Source organism: Neofelis nebulosa, chromosome 4, assembly GCF_028018385.1.
Source record: "Neofelis nebulosa isolate mNeoNeb1 chromosome 4, mNeoNeb1.pri, whole genome shotgun sequence".
Taxonomy (NCBI): domain Eukaryota; kingdom Metazoa; phylum Chordata; class Mammalia; order Carnivora; family Felidae; genus Neofelis; species Neofelis nebulosa.
This window is the reverse complement of record NC_080785.1, coordinates 14,937,664-14,955,087: the sequence shown is the minus strand read 5'-3', so window position 1 is coordinate 14,955,087 and position 17,424 is coordinate 14,937,664. Positions and strand designations below refer to the sequence as shown.

Sequence of the window (17,424 nt, the reverse complement as noted above, 5' to 3'; positions counted from 1 at the left end):
GACTTCTCAGAACCTTTCATGTAATAATGTGCTTGGAACATCTCCAAATGAGAAATATAGTATGCAGGGTCTATTTGGCCACAGAACTTTTGTTTTGTTTTGTTTTCCAGAATATCTCTTGGGACTAGAATATAGAGAACAGGCTTTGAGAGAAAACACTGATCTAATAAATAGAAGCATTTTAATCCCAACGTATTCCACATAAAAAACAGCCATTGATAAGAATAGCTTACTTCACCATTGTGAATTACCTGTGTTGCAACCAGCAATTACTAATTACCTCCATTTCAAGGTTCTGTGTGTGTGTGTGTGTGTATGCGTGTGTGTGTGCATGTGTGTGTCCATTGTGAGACATCGTGGAGAACAGGAAACACTGCCACATGTTTTGCATGTTTATTTATTCTCTTTTATCCTCATACCTTTCTCTCATTCCCTTTCTCTCTCCAACAGACAACCATACCGTTGTCCTTAACACGTACATATTCTTGCAAACTGTGTGTGTGCATGTATTTTCTTTAGCTAATACCAATGGTAGTGTCCTCATTCCACACTCTGGTTTTTTCACTTAGTGCTATGCTTTGCAGACTGTCATGTCACTGGGCTCCATAGAGTCTGTGGCTTGTAACCACTGCCTGTCCCTCCTCAGGGTGCCCCCACCCATCCTGCCCGTCCACTCTCCTGGAGGGGGGACACCCAATGGCCTCCAGCAAGCCATGCTGCAGTGAGCCTTTCACAGACACTTTATGGAATTGCGTGCATGTTCTATGGGCATGTATCTTGCTTCTAGTACTGTAAGAGACATATATCTTTGTTCCCTGGGGCCATTTATGTAGTAAATATTAATCCATAACTGTTTTCTGGTGTTCTATCTGGATCTTGTCCTTTCAATACAGTATCTCACGTGACCACCTCAACAACCCTGCGGGTTTGGCTGGGCTGACTGCATTGTCCTCAATTTATATGGAAACATAAGGGACTTTATGACGAGAATAATACATGGTTAGCAAGAGATGTGTGCAGGGCTTTGCAGGTTTTGTTTTGTTTTTTCTTTTTTTCTTTTTTTTTTTAAATATGAAATTTATTGTCAAGTTGGGTTTCCATACAACACCCAGCGCTCATCCCAGCAGGTGCCCTCCTCAATACCCATCACCCACCCTCCCCTCCCTCCCAGCCCCCATCAACCCTCAGTTTGTTCTCAGTTTTTAGGAGTCTCTTATGTACTGGCTCCCTCCCTCTCTAACCTTTTTTTTTTTTTTCCTCCCCCCCACCCATGGTCTTCTGTTAAGTTTCTCAGGATCCACATAAGAGTGTTTTTTCATTTCAAGCAGGCTCCATGCCCAATGTGGGGCTTGAGCTCACAACCCTGAGATCGAGAGTAGGGTGTTCCGCCGACTGAGCCAGCCAGGCACCCCTGGTTCTCTTTATTAATCCAAAACCTTTTCTGTTCCAGGGTCCCTTATTATTGTTCCTCAGATGCTCTCATGCGTCAAACACTCCTGCCTTAGGACATTGCCCCTAATGATAGGTCACATCATTATTTCTTTATTGCCCTGTGCTCCTGCCAGCACACAAGCTCTGTGAGGACATGAAGTCCGTCTCTTCCCTGCTGGGATATTCCCAGCGCCCACAACAGTGCTGGACGCAGAAAAGGTGCTCAGGACGTGTTTGCTGAATGACTGGAGAAATCACCTCTGCCACCTCTGCACACATGCCTTTCAGGGCAAAACCTCAACAGGAAAGTCTTGTTATTTTGATGATTTTGGTGATTAGTATTATTTCTTTGGGACATAATGAAAGGAATTGGGGAAAGTCTCTCACTAAAATCAAGGTTTGGGGTGGAGGGGTCTAGCGGGGCTCCCCCCACTTAGATCATTCATCAGGCTCTTAGGGGAGCCCCTAACCCATGTCCCCTTCCGAGGGGCCAACCTTCTCCTAGCCTAACCCTTGGGTGTCTCCCCAGGGTGCCAGAAAGAATACTGGATTGGGAGCCAGATCTAGGTAGGTTCTGGTTATAGCTCAGGCATTCCCAGCCATGGGACTAGAACAAGTGACTTAACCATCATCCTCAACCCTGAAAAAGTACTTGAGTGCCTATTACTTCACAGGTCTGACATGAGAATCAAAGGAACTATCAGTGAAGCCTGCCCAGGGAGTGGGGTTGATTCCTCCACTCTTCAGCTCAGTCTTTGAAAGGTCTTCTTACACCAGCAGGCACCCTGTGATAATGCCAACTTCAGGGGCTGTTGGTCCCTAGCCAGGTGTAAGGCAAGTTTCACTCCTTTCTGCGGGTCCTCAGGAAAGCTGGGCAGGACTGTCTCTAGCTTTTCCCGTCTCCCAGGGAATTACTGTCCCCTCTCCTCCTCCTGGCCATGGCAAGTGTCCATGTGGTGCCCACCAGTCACCTTACCTCTGGGGACCTTTATTTTCCTAGCTATGAGATGGGCAGGTTGGGCTAGAACAATCATCCTTCTCTAAACCACTATGATCTGGGCTTTAATTTTCTTTTCCTGCCCCTGTTTTACCCCAGCTGTGTCTAAAATCCTTCTGCCTTTGAATTCTCCTTTCTTCAGAGCCACACACCTGCTCCGATACCTAGCCCAGGACCACATGCCCCTCCCTGTTCCTGGGGCTCCTCCCCTACCTCATTGTCTTTCTAGAACTGACTCTAGCTTTTGTTAAGCCCTGCTATTCATATTCTAAGTCCACATGTCATTTGGAGAGGAGATTTTGCTAGAGTCTCACACAAATAATATGCCCCGCACGTACTCTCTGCAACAGGACACACACCCACTGGAACACACACACACACACACACACACACACACAGAGCCCCCTCCAATGCCCAGGAATCTACATGCCTGGGCATAACTGTGTGGGCGCAAATATTCAGGGACAGCCAAATGACTATTTTAATGTTTCTTTGTCCCTGCGGTGCTATCTAACTATTTATTTAGTAGCTTGATGCTGTTTGCATCAACAACTTTGCCTTATAGGCTCCTCTTCACGTTTATGATTCTTACTGTGAAAAAAATTGCTTGCCTAACATCTGTTCTGAATTTGTTTTTTCTGTATTTCTATTTATCTATTCCCTACTGAATTAAATTTGCACCAAGGACAGTAACTTGGATTGGACTCTTCAGTGTCCTTCAGGATTTCTATACACTTCAATACATCTCTTAATTACTCTTTTTTTTATTGTTATGAGCTAGACGTCTATACCCATACTCACACAGGCAGATTGGTTTGTAGCTTACCTCTGCCTGTCCCCCTCTGGGGAATAAGTTTTATTAACTGAATAAATTAAATGGGCGGGTATATTCAATAGTGTAGAGAGGTTTATCGTTATAGGTTTGTTTCAGATAATTTTCCCCCTTGCTGTCCAGTTCCCTTTTTTCACCATAGCTCTGTTCTGGAGAACGCTCGACTGTAGCTTGGCAGAGTCACAACTCACCAGGACTGGAAGGGCCACTTCATCTTATAGGTGAAGAAGCTGAGGATCAGGGGGAGAAATTAACTCCCTGCCCCAGAGCCAGAAACTCACGAAAAATGGAGCACTGCTTGAACCCGTGTCTCCTGGCTGCCAGGCCTGGGGTTGTCCTTTGGCAGTAGAGGCCTCGGGGTGGGACCCTGCCACCACGTTCATACCGTGCCATTGCCATGGACCTGGGCCCCTCAGGAGCACACATTTGCATGTTTTCCATGGGTGTGGTGGGGTTGGGTTAAGGACATGCAGGGCAGGGGGTGGGGCACGCAGGCAGGGAGGGTCATGGGCAGGGCCGTCTCTCATGGACTTCTCTGGGGGTGCTGTGGTTGCCTGGCCTTTTCCAAGCTGGCTTGTGTGAACTCAGCAGAGTCCTCACTAACCCCACACTGTTCCAGTGTCCCTTTTCTGTTCCAGTGTCCCTTATTATTGTTCACCACTAGAAGCCCACGTCAGCATCGACAAAGCATATTCTTGGCAGTAGCCAAGAAGGTCCTGAAAGAAGGGTGGTGAGACCTGTTTTCTACCTGCTACCTGGGAAATCTACCAGGTGTAGGGACTGGACCCCCAAGACTCAAGGGCCCAAAGTCCAAATGCAATGCTGTCTCTGCCATCTGTTCTTGGCTCATCCTGGGAGGAATGTTCCCTTCTACCCTCTTTATGACTTTTCCAACACTCTTTTCAGCATCTGTGTCCATGTCTTCCAGTGGCACAAAGACAGAGGGGACATTTCTCCCCTTATCTGGAAGAAGTCACTGCTGGCTCCACCCCAGGCATCGTCTACTCAACAGATATTTTGGTCTTGGTTATATGTATAGATAGCACTGAGCTGACGGCCCTGGGGAGACCATCCCTCCCTTCCAAAAAAAAAAAAAAAAAAAAAAGTACCACTTGTTCCTTGTTTCCTGAAGAAATTTGGCATCTGATTTAGAAGAAAAACACAGACAAGGGCCAAGTTACACCAACATGCCAGGTAGTAAATGACTGAATACATGATTTAAACAGACAAGTTGAAGCCATGAATTGGGTAGAATCATGGACCAGTGAAGGCAGAGAAGGCTTCGAGGAGCAGGTGGTACTTGAGCTTGGTCTTGAGGGATGATAGCAGGGAGATGAGGAGGAAGAGGGAAGAGTATTCCACCCAGTAGGAACAGTCAGAGAAAGACCTTGGGGTGGGAATGGTTGGAGCAAGAGAAGCTGACATCTGGACGTGGGGACAAAGGTGGATCAGCTTGGTCCACGTTGACCCGTGGTCCTCAAGGGAGACTGGAGGCTCTCTGGTGACTACATGCTCATTGGCTGGACAGGTCCTTTCCCAAAGGGGGAATCTGAGCAGCTCATCTTGGTGCCACCATGTAATGGAAACTTTGATTCAAATGAAATCTGGCAGAGCCATGGAGTTGCGGTGCGGAGGTGATGTAAGGGTTCTGCGTGCTCAGCTGCCCCCCAGGGGACTGTGCACAGCCAGAACCGAGATCACCAGGGCTGGCCACGAAGGCAGACACACAGGTGAGGAAGCCAGCTGAGCGGCCCTGCAGGTGGATGCCTCCTCCATAGTGGTGGAAGATAAATAGCAAGGGTGGGCCACAGATTTTAGAAGGAACAGGAACCAGGTGGCTTTTGGAATGCCGGATAAAGGTGAGGAAAGAGAAACAAGGTTCTGGAGTTTCAAGTCTGGCTTCAGATCAGCCTGGAGCAGGAGTTGGAAAAGTCAGCAGGATACCAAGTGATTTCCCAGAACTAGAAAGTCAGATTCAGGACCATCCCTCCATTTATTATGATGTGTGAGGTGCCCTGTTGGCTTCTCGGGGATGCAAGGAAAAAAAAAGGATAGGGCTTTGTCCTCAAAGAATTCATAGTAGTAAGGAGACCATCAACAAATAAAACAGAATGAGATGCAAATCAATGGAGGGACCAGGTGCTGTGGAAACTGCAAGGAGTGAGGGGTCTGAGAAGGCTCCACAGCAGAGGGGACAGGTGGCCCGACTAATCACAGAGGGTTTTCCAAACTAACAAGATGGAGACAAGACATCAGAGGGAAAATTGGGTGCGTAAGATGGGGCCTGGAGACATACTGCAAATTTGGGGAACCACAGATAACCTTTTTCATAGCAACTGTATGTGGCTGCGGTTCCCAAACCATGTGCTAAGGCAACCCAGGGTGCCACAGTGAATTTATAGGGGCTTCCTGGGATATTTTAATATTCATGGGGAACACAGTGACATCTGTTGGTCACTGTGAGAAGCACCTTCAATTTATGTGTATTCCTTTTTCCAAAGTCCACTGTTAGAACACAAATAATCATTGAGTTGTTTGGACGTGATTTGCTTAAAAATGAGACTCTTGGGTACTTCCTTTGGCCTTGGGGGACTATGAAAAGCTACTGCTATGAGTCCCTAAGGGTGCCATGAATTGAGAAAGTTTGGGAACCTTGGTGGAAGGGGAACAGGGCAGGGAGAGAAGTTACGAGCTCCTGCAGGGAGCCCTCATGACAGGCCCAGAAGCTTAGACTTGTTACTTCAAACAATGGAGAAACATTAGAAGTTTATCAGGTGTGGGACAACATAGTCAGCTTCTATTTTCAAAGGTAGTTTTGGCCTTGAGGGGGGAGTTGGTTTGGAGGCACAGCCAACTGGGGGCTACTGCAGAGGTCCTAGTAAGAAAGACGGCGCCTCAACCTCGCAGCATTAGAGTTTGGGACTAATACACACGCTCTGTTAACATTACGGAACTCCTACGGCTTGCCCAAAACTGTAGTCAGTGTTAGACACCAAAGAGAAAAAAAGGTAAGATCTGTTTGTTTAAAGCACTCACAATCAAGTGGAAAGACAGCCAAAAAAACCCATCTCACTACAATTAGTGGAGAACCATTAGCAGTTCACCAGGCAGGAAACTGAGAAGGAGCGCTGTTCCAGGAAAGCAGGGAACAGCATGTGCAAAGGTGTGGAGGTGAGAGATGATGGAGGGTTTCAGTGAATCGGGATTATCAGTAGCGGATCTTGGGGTTATGGGGAATATGGAGGGACAAGGCTGAAGAACAAGGCAGGGGCCAGATTGTGAGAGCTGAAGACTCCTAAAGCCCTTGATGATGACCAACCATTGAAGGGTTTTCAGGAAAGGACTGGTACAATTGGATTTGCGGTTTACAAAGTCCTAGATGGATAACTGAGTCAGAGCCATGTGTAGATGAGCAGCAGGTGGGGAGATAAGCCAGAATGATGGAGACATAAGTCTCTCAGTGGGAGATCCAAAGTCCAGCCAGGAAGTGAGAGACCAGAGACTCTACCAGTAGGAAAAGGGCAGGAGGAAGGAGCTGAGCAGGCCCCAGACCCCGCTGAAGAGGGGCAGGGCTGATAAAGGGCCAATTCAGGCCACAGGCTCTGTTGGGTCTGAGGTCAGGTCAGCCCGAAGGCGTGAGCACCCTGAGGCTTTCTGGCGCAGGTGACCCACTCCTTGCTCCCAGTGATTCCAGACTCCATGGGCCTGTGACTCTGTCACCGCTCCTCTAGAAAAGTATCCCTGGCAGCTTGAGTCTGCTCTGCCTCTGCTCACACAGACCTCCTCAGCTCTAATGACAGACTGGATAGCAAGATGCCTCAGTGAGCTGAGCAGGGACAGACCTCCAGGACTCCTAGGGCCATTCTTCCTTCTAGCACTGTGCCAGCTGCCCCGCCCAGGGGAGCCCCTAGGAAAGCCAAATGCCCTAGGACTCCTGGACCTCTACTTAGCCTTTCCAAGAACTTTCTGGAAGTTGAGAATCTGAGACTCTCACAATTGTGCCTGCCCGAAGTCTATGCCCCCTCTCTGCACTGAGCTCCCTCCACTTCCAGACCAGAGGTCAGACTTAAGGCCAGGACAGCAGTTATCCTTTCAGCATCCTCAACCTGCTGGGAAATCACACTGTCATCAAGGCAAGGATTTATCAGAGGCTTGATGTTTAGCAGCTGCTAGAGTCACTGAAGGCCCTCATCCGTTCTTCAGTCTCTACCTGGAAACCAGGAGTCTCTGGTGGAGCATTCAGATTCCTTCTGAGGACTTTGGGGGAAGGGAGGTCAGCAAGTCGCTTGATCTCCCCAGGGGCAGCCCCCATCCAGCCTCTTCATCTTCTACAAAGTGGCTCTAGCAGGGTGCGGCATGCCCTCTGGGACCCACAGGGGCCCCGTGTTTCTGATGGAGAGGTTATCATGACCAGCATTTACCTAAAATGTGGTACTGCAGACAAAGCATTCTCCTATTTCTCATCTGACCCTCATGACAGCCTCTTTCATTAAAGAAACTGGTGCAGGAAAGTTACAGTTTACTCGAGGTGACACAGCTGTTAAATCACAGGGCAGGGGCGCCTGGGTGGCGCAGTCGGTTAAGCGTCCGACTTCAGCCAGGTCACGATCTCGCGGTCCGTGAGTTCGAGCCCCGCGTCGGGCTCTGGGCTGATGGCTCGGAGCCTGGAGCCTGTTTCCGATTCTGTGTCTCCCTCTCTCTCTGCCCCTCCCCCGTTCATGCTCTGTCTCTCTCTGTCCCAAAAATAAATTAAAAACATTGAAAAAAAAATTAAAAAAAAAAAATCACAGGGCAGGGCCTTGAACCCAAGCCCCAGCAGCTGTACCACTGCCGACCCCCACCTTGACTCTTGAAAGACAATCCAGTGAGAAACCCATTTTTTTTTCCTTCTGTCTTTTTCTTAATACAAAAGTTACAGACGCTCATTATAAAATACTGGGACGTTAAAGAAATACACAATGACAAGTACAAGTCTCCCGTAATTTCCTGCTCCAGATACGTGCACTGTTAGCTAAGATATCTTCCTCTAGACTTTTCCCAGGGGCATTATTACCATGCCCTAGCATAGCACCTGACACAGAGTATGTGCTCAATAAATGCCTGTTGAATGAACAGTCAGGTAGACTATTGTTTATTTACACAACCACATGCACTGTTTGACAATGTGCTCATCTGTTCAGCTGTGTAACGTGGCCATCCTTTCGTGTTGGTTCCCGTAGCTGCCACTGATGACCAGCCCTGATAGCTAGGTCACCCCTGACAGGGGCAAGCCTTCTGGAACAGGGCCAGGCAGCCCATGGGCTCATACCAGCTGTCTACCCTGCCTCGGGTCCCAGAAGACAATTGTCACCTATTTCAATTGAACTGACTGGTCAGTTAAAAAAGAAGAACAAAAACAACAACAACAACAACACAGAAATCTGATAACTAAACAAGTCAGACAAGTGGGTCTTCTTGTTCACACAACACATCACTGATTTGCCCAAATATTCTCTTCCAGCAGGTGCTTTGTAGTTCAATAAGCAAATCCTTATGTGCATAAATAAATATAAATTAATATAATTGGCTAAGAACTTTTACCAAGAGGCGAAGCAAGCAGTTACCTTGGTAATTGGGCTGGAGAAGGGGTTCTGGTCCACGAAGCAAGAAGCCGCCCTGAGTTTCCTCCTTTACAAGACAGTGCCGGCACAGCTGGCTTCTGGCTGCTTCCTCTTACACACCTGCTCAGCACTGGAGCCACACCACACCAGGGCGTCGGCCTGGGAGAAGGGTGTCCGTTGGAACAGATGGCAGCACAGGCAGTGGTGAGGGGCTCGGGCTTCCACAGCTGTCGGGCTCGGATCAAGTCCTCCCCTTGGGCAACTTCTCTAGGTCTCAGTTTCCTATTCTGAAAAGTGGGCATAATAACTACCCCATCCATTTTCTATGAGGATTAAACGAGTTAATACAGCAAGGTGCTTAGAACAAGGCCTGGCAGGTAGTAAGCACTCAATAAAGGCCAATAGCTGCGGTTAGCTGGAGGGTTCTGGGGAGGGTCCTCAACCCATACAAATACTACTAACTGATTTTGCTGACATAGGGAGTTCCTTCACACACTGTATACAGAGGAGACTTAAAATTCAAAGACCATGATGGAATTTCCTTGTCAATTCATGGGAATTACAGGATTGAAGGCCACACCAGACTGCAGAGATTGTCTTGTTTTACTTCCATATTTCAGAGGCGAGGACGTTGAGGGACAGGGTGTTTGCAGAGTTCACCTGCAGTGTTTGTCGGAATGAGTTACAGCGCTGGATGATCCCAGATCTAGCCTCCCGGGCTCCCATGCCTATTACTTTGCAGTGTGTCACCCCAACTCAGGAAGCACTAAGATGCCCCCATACCGTCACACCAATGTACAAAGCTGAGATCAAGCCCTCTTGGGGAAGTACATTTTGAGAGGCAGGATGGCAACAGGTATTCACAAAGTTGAGAAGGAAAGGGGGCGCCATATGAGTTAGGACTTCTGGATTACAAATGATGGAAACCCAACTCAAATGAACTTAAGTACAAAAGCTAACCTAAGCTTAGAGGATCCAGGAAGACCGCAGCAGGTGGAGACTTGAATTGGACTTTGTACTCCCTCAACACCTGTTTGTCTTAAATCTCTGCCCATCTCTGTTAGCTCCTTCTGCAGACAGTTCCTACCATGTGGTAGAAAGATGGTCACCAACAGCCCTGTATTCATACATCCCCAGTTCAGCAGCTCCAGGAGAAAGACCAAGTTTCCCCCCTGCAGCCTCCATATATACATCCAATGAAGGATTCCGACTGACCCTCATTGGGTCATGTGTCCACCCCAAGACCAGTCACTGTTGCCAGGGAGATGAGATACTGTGATTGGCATGCCTGGGTTGTGAGTCCAAGTCCATGACCAGATGCTGGGGATGGACTTGGTGGGTGGAATGGAAAGGTGTTATAATCAACAACTCCTCCAGTACTGCATGGAATGGGGAGGGTGCTTCCCAGTGGAGGGCTGGGCAGACTGGAACACCAAAACCTTCCCAGGCAACCAAAAGGAAAGCCTGAAAAACAATCTTCATTACATGTTTCTCTGTTCAAAATCTTTCTAGGAGCTCCTCAAACTATAGATGAGTGTTTGTATAAATATAAATTCACAAGATTACACAATTTACATGTAAAATGGGGCCAGTTTTCTCATGAGGTTCATAAACCAGCTCTGAAGCAATTCTAAAGGAATTGTGACAAAATTGTTTTTAGCATTAGCAATATTACTAGAAAAAAGCACAAAGACTCCCAAGGTGCCCGTTTGGAAGGACAACTTCCATTTGAACGTGGAAGTATTATTTTGTTTTTTTGAAAAATCCAGATTACATGTAAAATTATTTCGGCAATAACTAAATCGACACAAATGTATCACCAAAATATGTGTGCACCCCAGCATAAATGCATGTGTTTTAGATCTAAGAACATAAGGAAATGAATGTGAACTCGGGTTAAATATAGAACAGGGCTTTGAACTTGGGGTTTGTGGGTGGCCAACCTGGTTACTGTCGGTCACATCAGGATTCCCTGGGGAGCTTGTTAAAAATAAAGGGGACTGGGTTCCACCTCAGAGATTCTGGTCAGGTAGGTTTGGGTGGAGCCAGGCTGTATTTTCTGAGTGTTTAACAGACAGTTTTGACCAGCCACTGCGGCTAAAAATCACTCCCTTCAGACAGTATTTCTCAGATTATGGAAGTTGTCTTCTGGTACCAGAATCTGGAGAGCCTATTAAAATGCAGATTCTTGGAGCACCTGGGTGGCTCAGTTGGCTAAGCTTCCGACTTCAGCTCGGGTCACTATCTCACGGTTTGTGGGTTCGAGCCCCTCATCAGGCTCTGTGCTGACAGCTAAGCCTAGAGCCTGCTTCGGATTCTGTGTCACCTTCTCTCTCTACCCTTCTCCCACTCATGCTCTATCTCTCTCTTTCAAAAATTAAAATAAACATTAAAAAAATTTAATGCAGATTCTTGGCCCCACCCAGGCCTAGTAGATCTGACTTGGTGAGGATCAGAGTTGTTCATTAAGCTCCCAGGTGACTTAAAACGTTTTTTGTTTTGAGATAATTATAGAGTTACAGGAAGTTGCAAAAAAAAAAAATGCATACAGAGAGGTCCTGGGTACCTTTTACCCAGTTTCCCCCAGTAATGACCTCTTACGTAACTACAGTGCATTTGCAAACCGGGAAAATGACAATGGTACAACCCACAGTGCTTATTCAGATTTTATCAGCTTTACACACGTTTGATCATGCGCGCACATGTGTGTGTGTGTGTAGCTTTATGTAATTCTGTCAGATATGTAACCACTACCACAGCCAAGATACACAACTGTCCCATCACCAGAAGGCTCTCTAGTGCCCCCACCATTAGAGCCACCCCAACCCATTACCACTCACTTCCCTAACCTCTGGCAACTAGTTAATTTCTTCTCCTTCTCTACAATTTTGTTATTTCAAAAATGTTATGCAAACAGACTCATGTGTCACCTCTTTAGACTGGCTTTTCTCACATAATTCCCTGGTGATCCAGTTAGATCATTGCATGTATCAATAGTTTGAGGGGTTTTTTATTGCCACATAGTATTCCATTATATGGATGGATCGCCGTTTGTTTAACCTTCCATCTTTTGAAGAACATTTGTGTTGTTTCCATTTTTTGTCTATTACCAAAAAAAAGCTGCCATGAACATTCATGAACATGGTTTAGTGTGAACATAAATTTTCATTTATCTGGGATAAATGCCCAGGAGTGCTCTTGCTGGGTTATATGGTAAGTTTTCCTTAGTTTTACAGGAAGCTCCCAAACTGGGGCTCCTGGGTGGCTCAGTTGGTTAAGTGTCTGACTCTCAATCTCAGCTCAGGCCTTGATCTTAGTGTCATGAGTTCAAGCCCTGTGTTGGGTTCCACGCTGGCTGTGAAACTCACTTTTAAAAAAAAGAAAGAAACTTCCAAACTATTTTCCAAAATGGCTGTATCATTTTACATTCAGATGTAATTCATGAATGATCTGGTTTCTCCAAATGCTCATCAACATTTGATGTTACTATTATTTTCTATTTTAGCCATTCTGATAGATGTATATCAATGTCTCATTATGATTTTAATTTGCATTTCCCTCATGGACAATAAGGTTGAGCATGTTTTCATGTGTGTCGTTGGCATCTGTATTATTCTCTTTGGTGAAATATCTGTTCCTGTCTTTTTGCCCATTTTTTATTGGACTGTTTGTGTTTTAACTATTGAGTCTTAAGAGTCCTTCATAGATTCTAGATGCAAGGCTCTGTCAGATATATGGTTTGCAAATATTTTCTTCTAGTCTGTTGACTGTTTTTTCATTTTGATAGGGTTTTCAGAGAGCAAAAAAATTTATTTTGAAGTTAAATTGATCAATTTTTGTCATTTATGGATTATACTTTTGGTGTCAAGGCGAAGTACCCTTTGTTTGGTCCTAGATCCCAAAGGTTTTTTTTTTCTAGAAGTTTCATGTTTTACATTTAAGTCTGTAATCCACTGTGAGTTAATTTTTGTAGAAAGTGTGAGGTCCAGTTTTTTGCCACTATATAATCAACGGCTCCAGCACTTGTTAAAAGGCTATCCTTCCTCCATTGAATTGCTTTTGTATCTTTGTCAAAAATCAGTGGAGAATATTTGTGTGGGTCTATTTCTGGGTTCTTTATTTCTGGGTTCTCTATCTCTGGGTTCTGCTCCACTTATCTATGTCTATTTTTCTGCCAATACCACACATTCTTGACTAGTGTAGCCAAGACTTAGAATCTGGTAGACTGATTCCTCCCTTTTCACTTTTTTTTTTTTTTTTTTTGCAAAATGAATTTAGTTATTCTAAGTCCTTTGCTTTCCATATAAATTTTAGAAAAAGGTTGTCTATGCCTACAAAAATGTTTGCTGTGCTTTTGATAGGAATTGCATTGAACCCATGGATCAGTTTTGAGACAACTGACATCTTTACAGTGTGGAGTCTTCCAATCCATGAACATACTGATTTTTTAAAAAATATTGAAACAGTCATGTAACCTATAATAAAGACCACTTAGTTGTGGTTTGTAATTTCTATACATTGCAAGTTTCAATTTGCTGATATTTGGTTGAAGATTTCAGTATCCAAATTTATGAGAAATACTGATCTACAGTTTTCTTTTTCTGTACTGCCTTTTTCTGGCTTTGGTATCAGAGTAATACTTGTTTCATAAATTGAGTTGGGAATTGTTCTTTCATCTTTTATTTTCTAGAATAGTGTAAAATTATTAATTATTCTTTAAATGTTTGGTAGAATGTTCTATTGAAACAATCTGAGCTGGGAGAGGTCTTTTCCAAGAAATTTAAAATTATGCATTCAATTTCTTTTATGGTTATAGGATTATTCACATTGTTTATTCAATCTTGAATGATTTTTAGTAGTTTGTGCTTCTCAAGGAATTGGTTCACTTCTTCTAAGTTGTCAAATTTATTAGTGTAAAGTTATATCATCCCTTACTATTTTAATGGCTGCAGAATCTGTAGTGATATCCTGTTTCATTCTTGATATTAGTGATTTGTATCTCGTCTCTTTTTATCTTTATCAATCTTGCTAGATGTTTATTAATTTTACTGATTTTTTTCCAAGAGCCAATTTTTTGTTTCATTAATTTTTGTTTTCAATTCCATTCGTTTTTTCTCTTTATTATTTCCTTCCTTCTATTTGATTTAGGTTTTTTTGCCCTTCTTTCTTCTAGTTGCTTGAGGCAGGTACTTAGATTATTCATTTAAGAGTTTTTCTTCTTTTGGGGGTGGCTAGGTGGCTCAGTTGGCTAAGTGTCCCAGGGTCTTGAGATTGAGCCCCAGATCGGGCTCCATGCTGAGCATGGAGCCTGCTTAAGATCCTCTCCTGATATCGCGCTCTCTCTCTCTCTCTCTCTCTCTCTCTCTCTCTCTCTCTCCCCCCTCCCTCTCTCCCTCTGCCCCTCTCCCCTACTTGCTCTCTAAAAAAGAAAAAAGATTTTTCTTCTTTTCTTTTCTAAGATAGCACTTAATGCTACAAATTTCTGTCTCAAGATTACTTCAGCTACCACCACAAATCCCAGTTTGTTATCTAATTATTATACTTATAATAGAGTAATGTGTTTGTTTTTTATTCTTCTATTCCTTGTTTCACTTGTCTTTCCTTCTAGTAGGTTACTTGAACATTTTCTAGAATTCCTCTATGACACTAAAAATTTTTTTGTGTGTATCACTTTGTATAGTTTTATTAGTGGTTGCATAAATATACATATGTAATTTATCACAGTCTACTGGTATAGATGCTTTACCACTTTGAGTGATATGAAGAAACTTTACTTCCATTTTGGTTCCCTTATCTTTCTTACTTTTTTAAAAATAATAATTAAATGTTTATTTATCTTTGAAAGAGAGGTAGAGACAGAGTGTGAGCAGGGGAGGGGCAGAGAGAGAGGAATCCGACGCAGGCTCCAGGCTCCGAGCTGTTAGCACAGAGCCCAACAAGGGGCTCAAACTCATGAACCACAAGATCATGACCTGAGCTGAGGTTGGACACTTAAATTACTGAGCCACCCAGGCACCCCGACCTTCCTTATTTCTTAACTACAATTATCTCAAGCATGATCTCTTTTTTCTTAACGTTTATTGATTGATTGAAAGAGAGAGAAAGAGAACACACATGGGGGAGAGGGAGGGGCAGAGAGAGGGAAGAAGAGAGAGAATCCCAAGCAGGATCTGCACTGGCAGTCGAGAGCCTGATGTGGATCTCGATCTCATGAACCATGAGATCATGAACTGAGCTGAAATCAAGAGTTGGATGCTTAGCCAACTGAGCCACCCAGGCACCCCCTTAGGCACTATCTCTAAGTATATTAAACCCCACATCAGATGGTGTTATCATTTTTGGTTCAGTCATCATGTATGATTTAAGAAACTCATGAGAAGGCTAGTCTATTATTTTTTAGGTATTCTAGGTTAGTCTTACCTTTCTGAAGTTTCAAGCTATCTTCTGTTATTATTTCTCTTCTGTTTGGAGAATTTTCTTTAGCTGTTCTTTAAGGGTAGATCCGCTAGTGACAGTTTCTCTTAGTGTTCTTTCAACTGACAATGCCATTGTTTCTTCTTCTTCCCTGAAGTATATTTTCTCCAGGTATAGGACTCATGATTGACAGCCCTCTTCTTTCAGCATTTGAAAAATACACCACTTCCTTCTGGCCTCCACGGTTTCTGATGAGAAATCTGCCATCCTTCAAATTAGTGTTCCCTACAAAGAATCCATCCCTTCTCCCTAGCTGCTTTCAAGATTTTTCTGTTCTTAATTTTTGAAAGTTTAATTATAATGTCTTGGCATGGATTTCTTTGGGTTCCTCCTAGGGCTTCACTCAGCTTCTTGAATCTGTAAGTTTATGTCTTTTGCCAAAAGGGAGAAACTCTCAGCAGTTATTTCTTCAAACCCAGGTGACTTATAAGCACATTTTATATTTGAGAAGCTTTGCTCTAGAGTGGGTTTCAGGGGTTAAAGAACCCCTCAAATTGCATACAAGATGCTGTGAATGTCCATGTTTCTTAGGAGAATGTCTGCAGCTTTCACTAGATTCTCAAGATCCATGACACTCGCCATAAATTTTACAAAAGGATTTGTTTATAGTCATATTGAGTAAATTTTGGTCTTCTTGGTTAAAAACAATAAAATCTAGTTAGTATCATTTCTTTCCTTCTGTCACATCTGTTGAATTCATGCGTCTCCAAGATTTTCCCAAAAATTTTGGAAAATATGATCACTTAGGTGAATATTTTCTGAGTGCCTAATATATGCCAGCCAATTTTTATTTCATTTTCCCCCTAATCAGTGAGAAAAGGAAGAGTTAAAAAAAAAATTAAAGCCATTTTTAGCTTATGAAAAGTTCCCAGCAACTAATAATTCAGAGTAAATTTTGCGGCTTTCATACCTTATGACTTTACCCTTTAAAATCTATCGCTTGGGGTGCCTGGGTGGCTCAGTCGGTTGAGCGTCCGACTTCGGCTCAGGTCATGATCTCATGGTCTGTGAGTTCCAGCCCCGTGTCAGGCTCTGGGCTGATGGCTCAGAGCCTGGAGGCTGTTTCAGATTCTGTGTCTCCCTCTCTCTCTGACCCTCCCCCGTTCATGCTCTGTCTCTCTCTGTCTCAAAAATAAATAAACGTTAAAAAAAATTTTTTTTTAAATAAAATCTATCCCTTACTACTCTGAGCTGGATAGGACAGTGATCAAATTACATCCTGAACATATAACTTCATAGACTAAAAACACGGCATTATGCAGTGGACTCATTTATCATTGGGTTCACTTGGGTCCACTTCATACATTTGGTAGCCAAGTGCTCATACTTTCCCCAAGCAGACTTGCCCCTGGACAGTTGCACAAGCAGGTTCCTCTGCCCAGTACATGCTCACCCCCTTTGCCACCCACTTTCCAGAACTAACTTCTGCTTCTCTTTCGGAACTCAGTTTGAGAAGCACCACCCCTGAGAAGCCTTTATTCTCTTCCAAGCACCAAGGCGGGTGTGCCTCCAATGTGACCCCTGCTTGCCAGAGGTCACACTGCATGCTGATGACCTAACTTTCATTCCCACTAGACTGTGTGACCCTTGAAAGCTGGGACTGGGTCTTAGTTGCTGTTGTGCCCCAGAACTTAAATTAATATAACCAGACATGTACTCAAGTGCTGCTTCCACTTAGAGTTCACTACCACCAGCTGTCTGGCTGATCCTTTCCTCCCTTTCTTCATTAATGTCAGAAGTATCTGTTGAACTCCTTCATGTACAGGTGTGGCAACCAGATGTTCAGCCCTTTATCAGCAGGTTTAATCTTTCCTGAATTTCCACAGCATTTATTAATTCACTTTAGACTTTTTCCAAGGATCAGTATATAAAAGTTTCGGCCTTCTTTGGCTAGAATACCTGTCTCCCCATTTGGGGGCAATATGGACAACACTGATCTATGCCATTTTTACTTCCTTCTGGATCTTATAAATGCCCTAATATTGTGTTCCCATTTACAGATCTGTTTTTTCTATCAGGCTATGAGCTCCTTGGGGGGCAAGGACTCTGTCTTATTTATCCCACAGTCTCTAAGGACTGGTGCATGGTGG

General features: G+C 44.2%; 1 protein-coding gene and 1 long non-coding RNA gene across 2 annotated transcripts in view; one reads left to right on the top strand and one right to left on the bottom strand.

The window, feature by feature from the left end:
• The window catches only part of TBXAS1 (thromboxane A synthase 1), a 156,036-nt gene that overhangs the window by 52,922 nt on the left and 85,690 nt on the right, over positions 1 to 17,424 (top strand). The window lies entirely within an intron of this gene.
• The window catches only part of LOC131508904 (uncharacterized), a 161,947-nt gene that overhangs the window by 63,840 nt on the left and 80,683 nt on the right, over positions 1 to 17,424 (bottom strand). Inside the window, exon 4 of the long non-coding RNA XR_009260208.1 lies at positions 8,864 to 9,147. This is a non-coding gene — a long non-coding RNA (uncharacterized LOC131508904). The remainder of the gene's footprint in view (positions 1 to 8,863; positions 9,148 to 17,424) is intronic.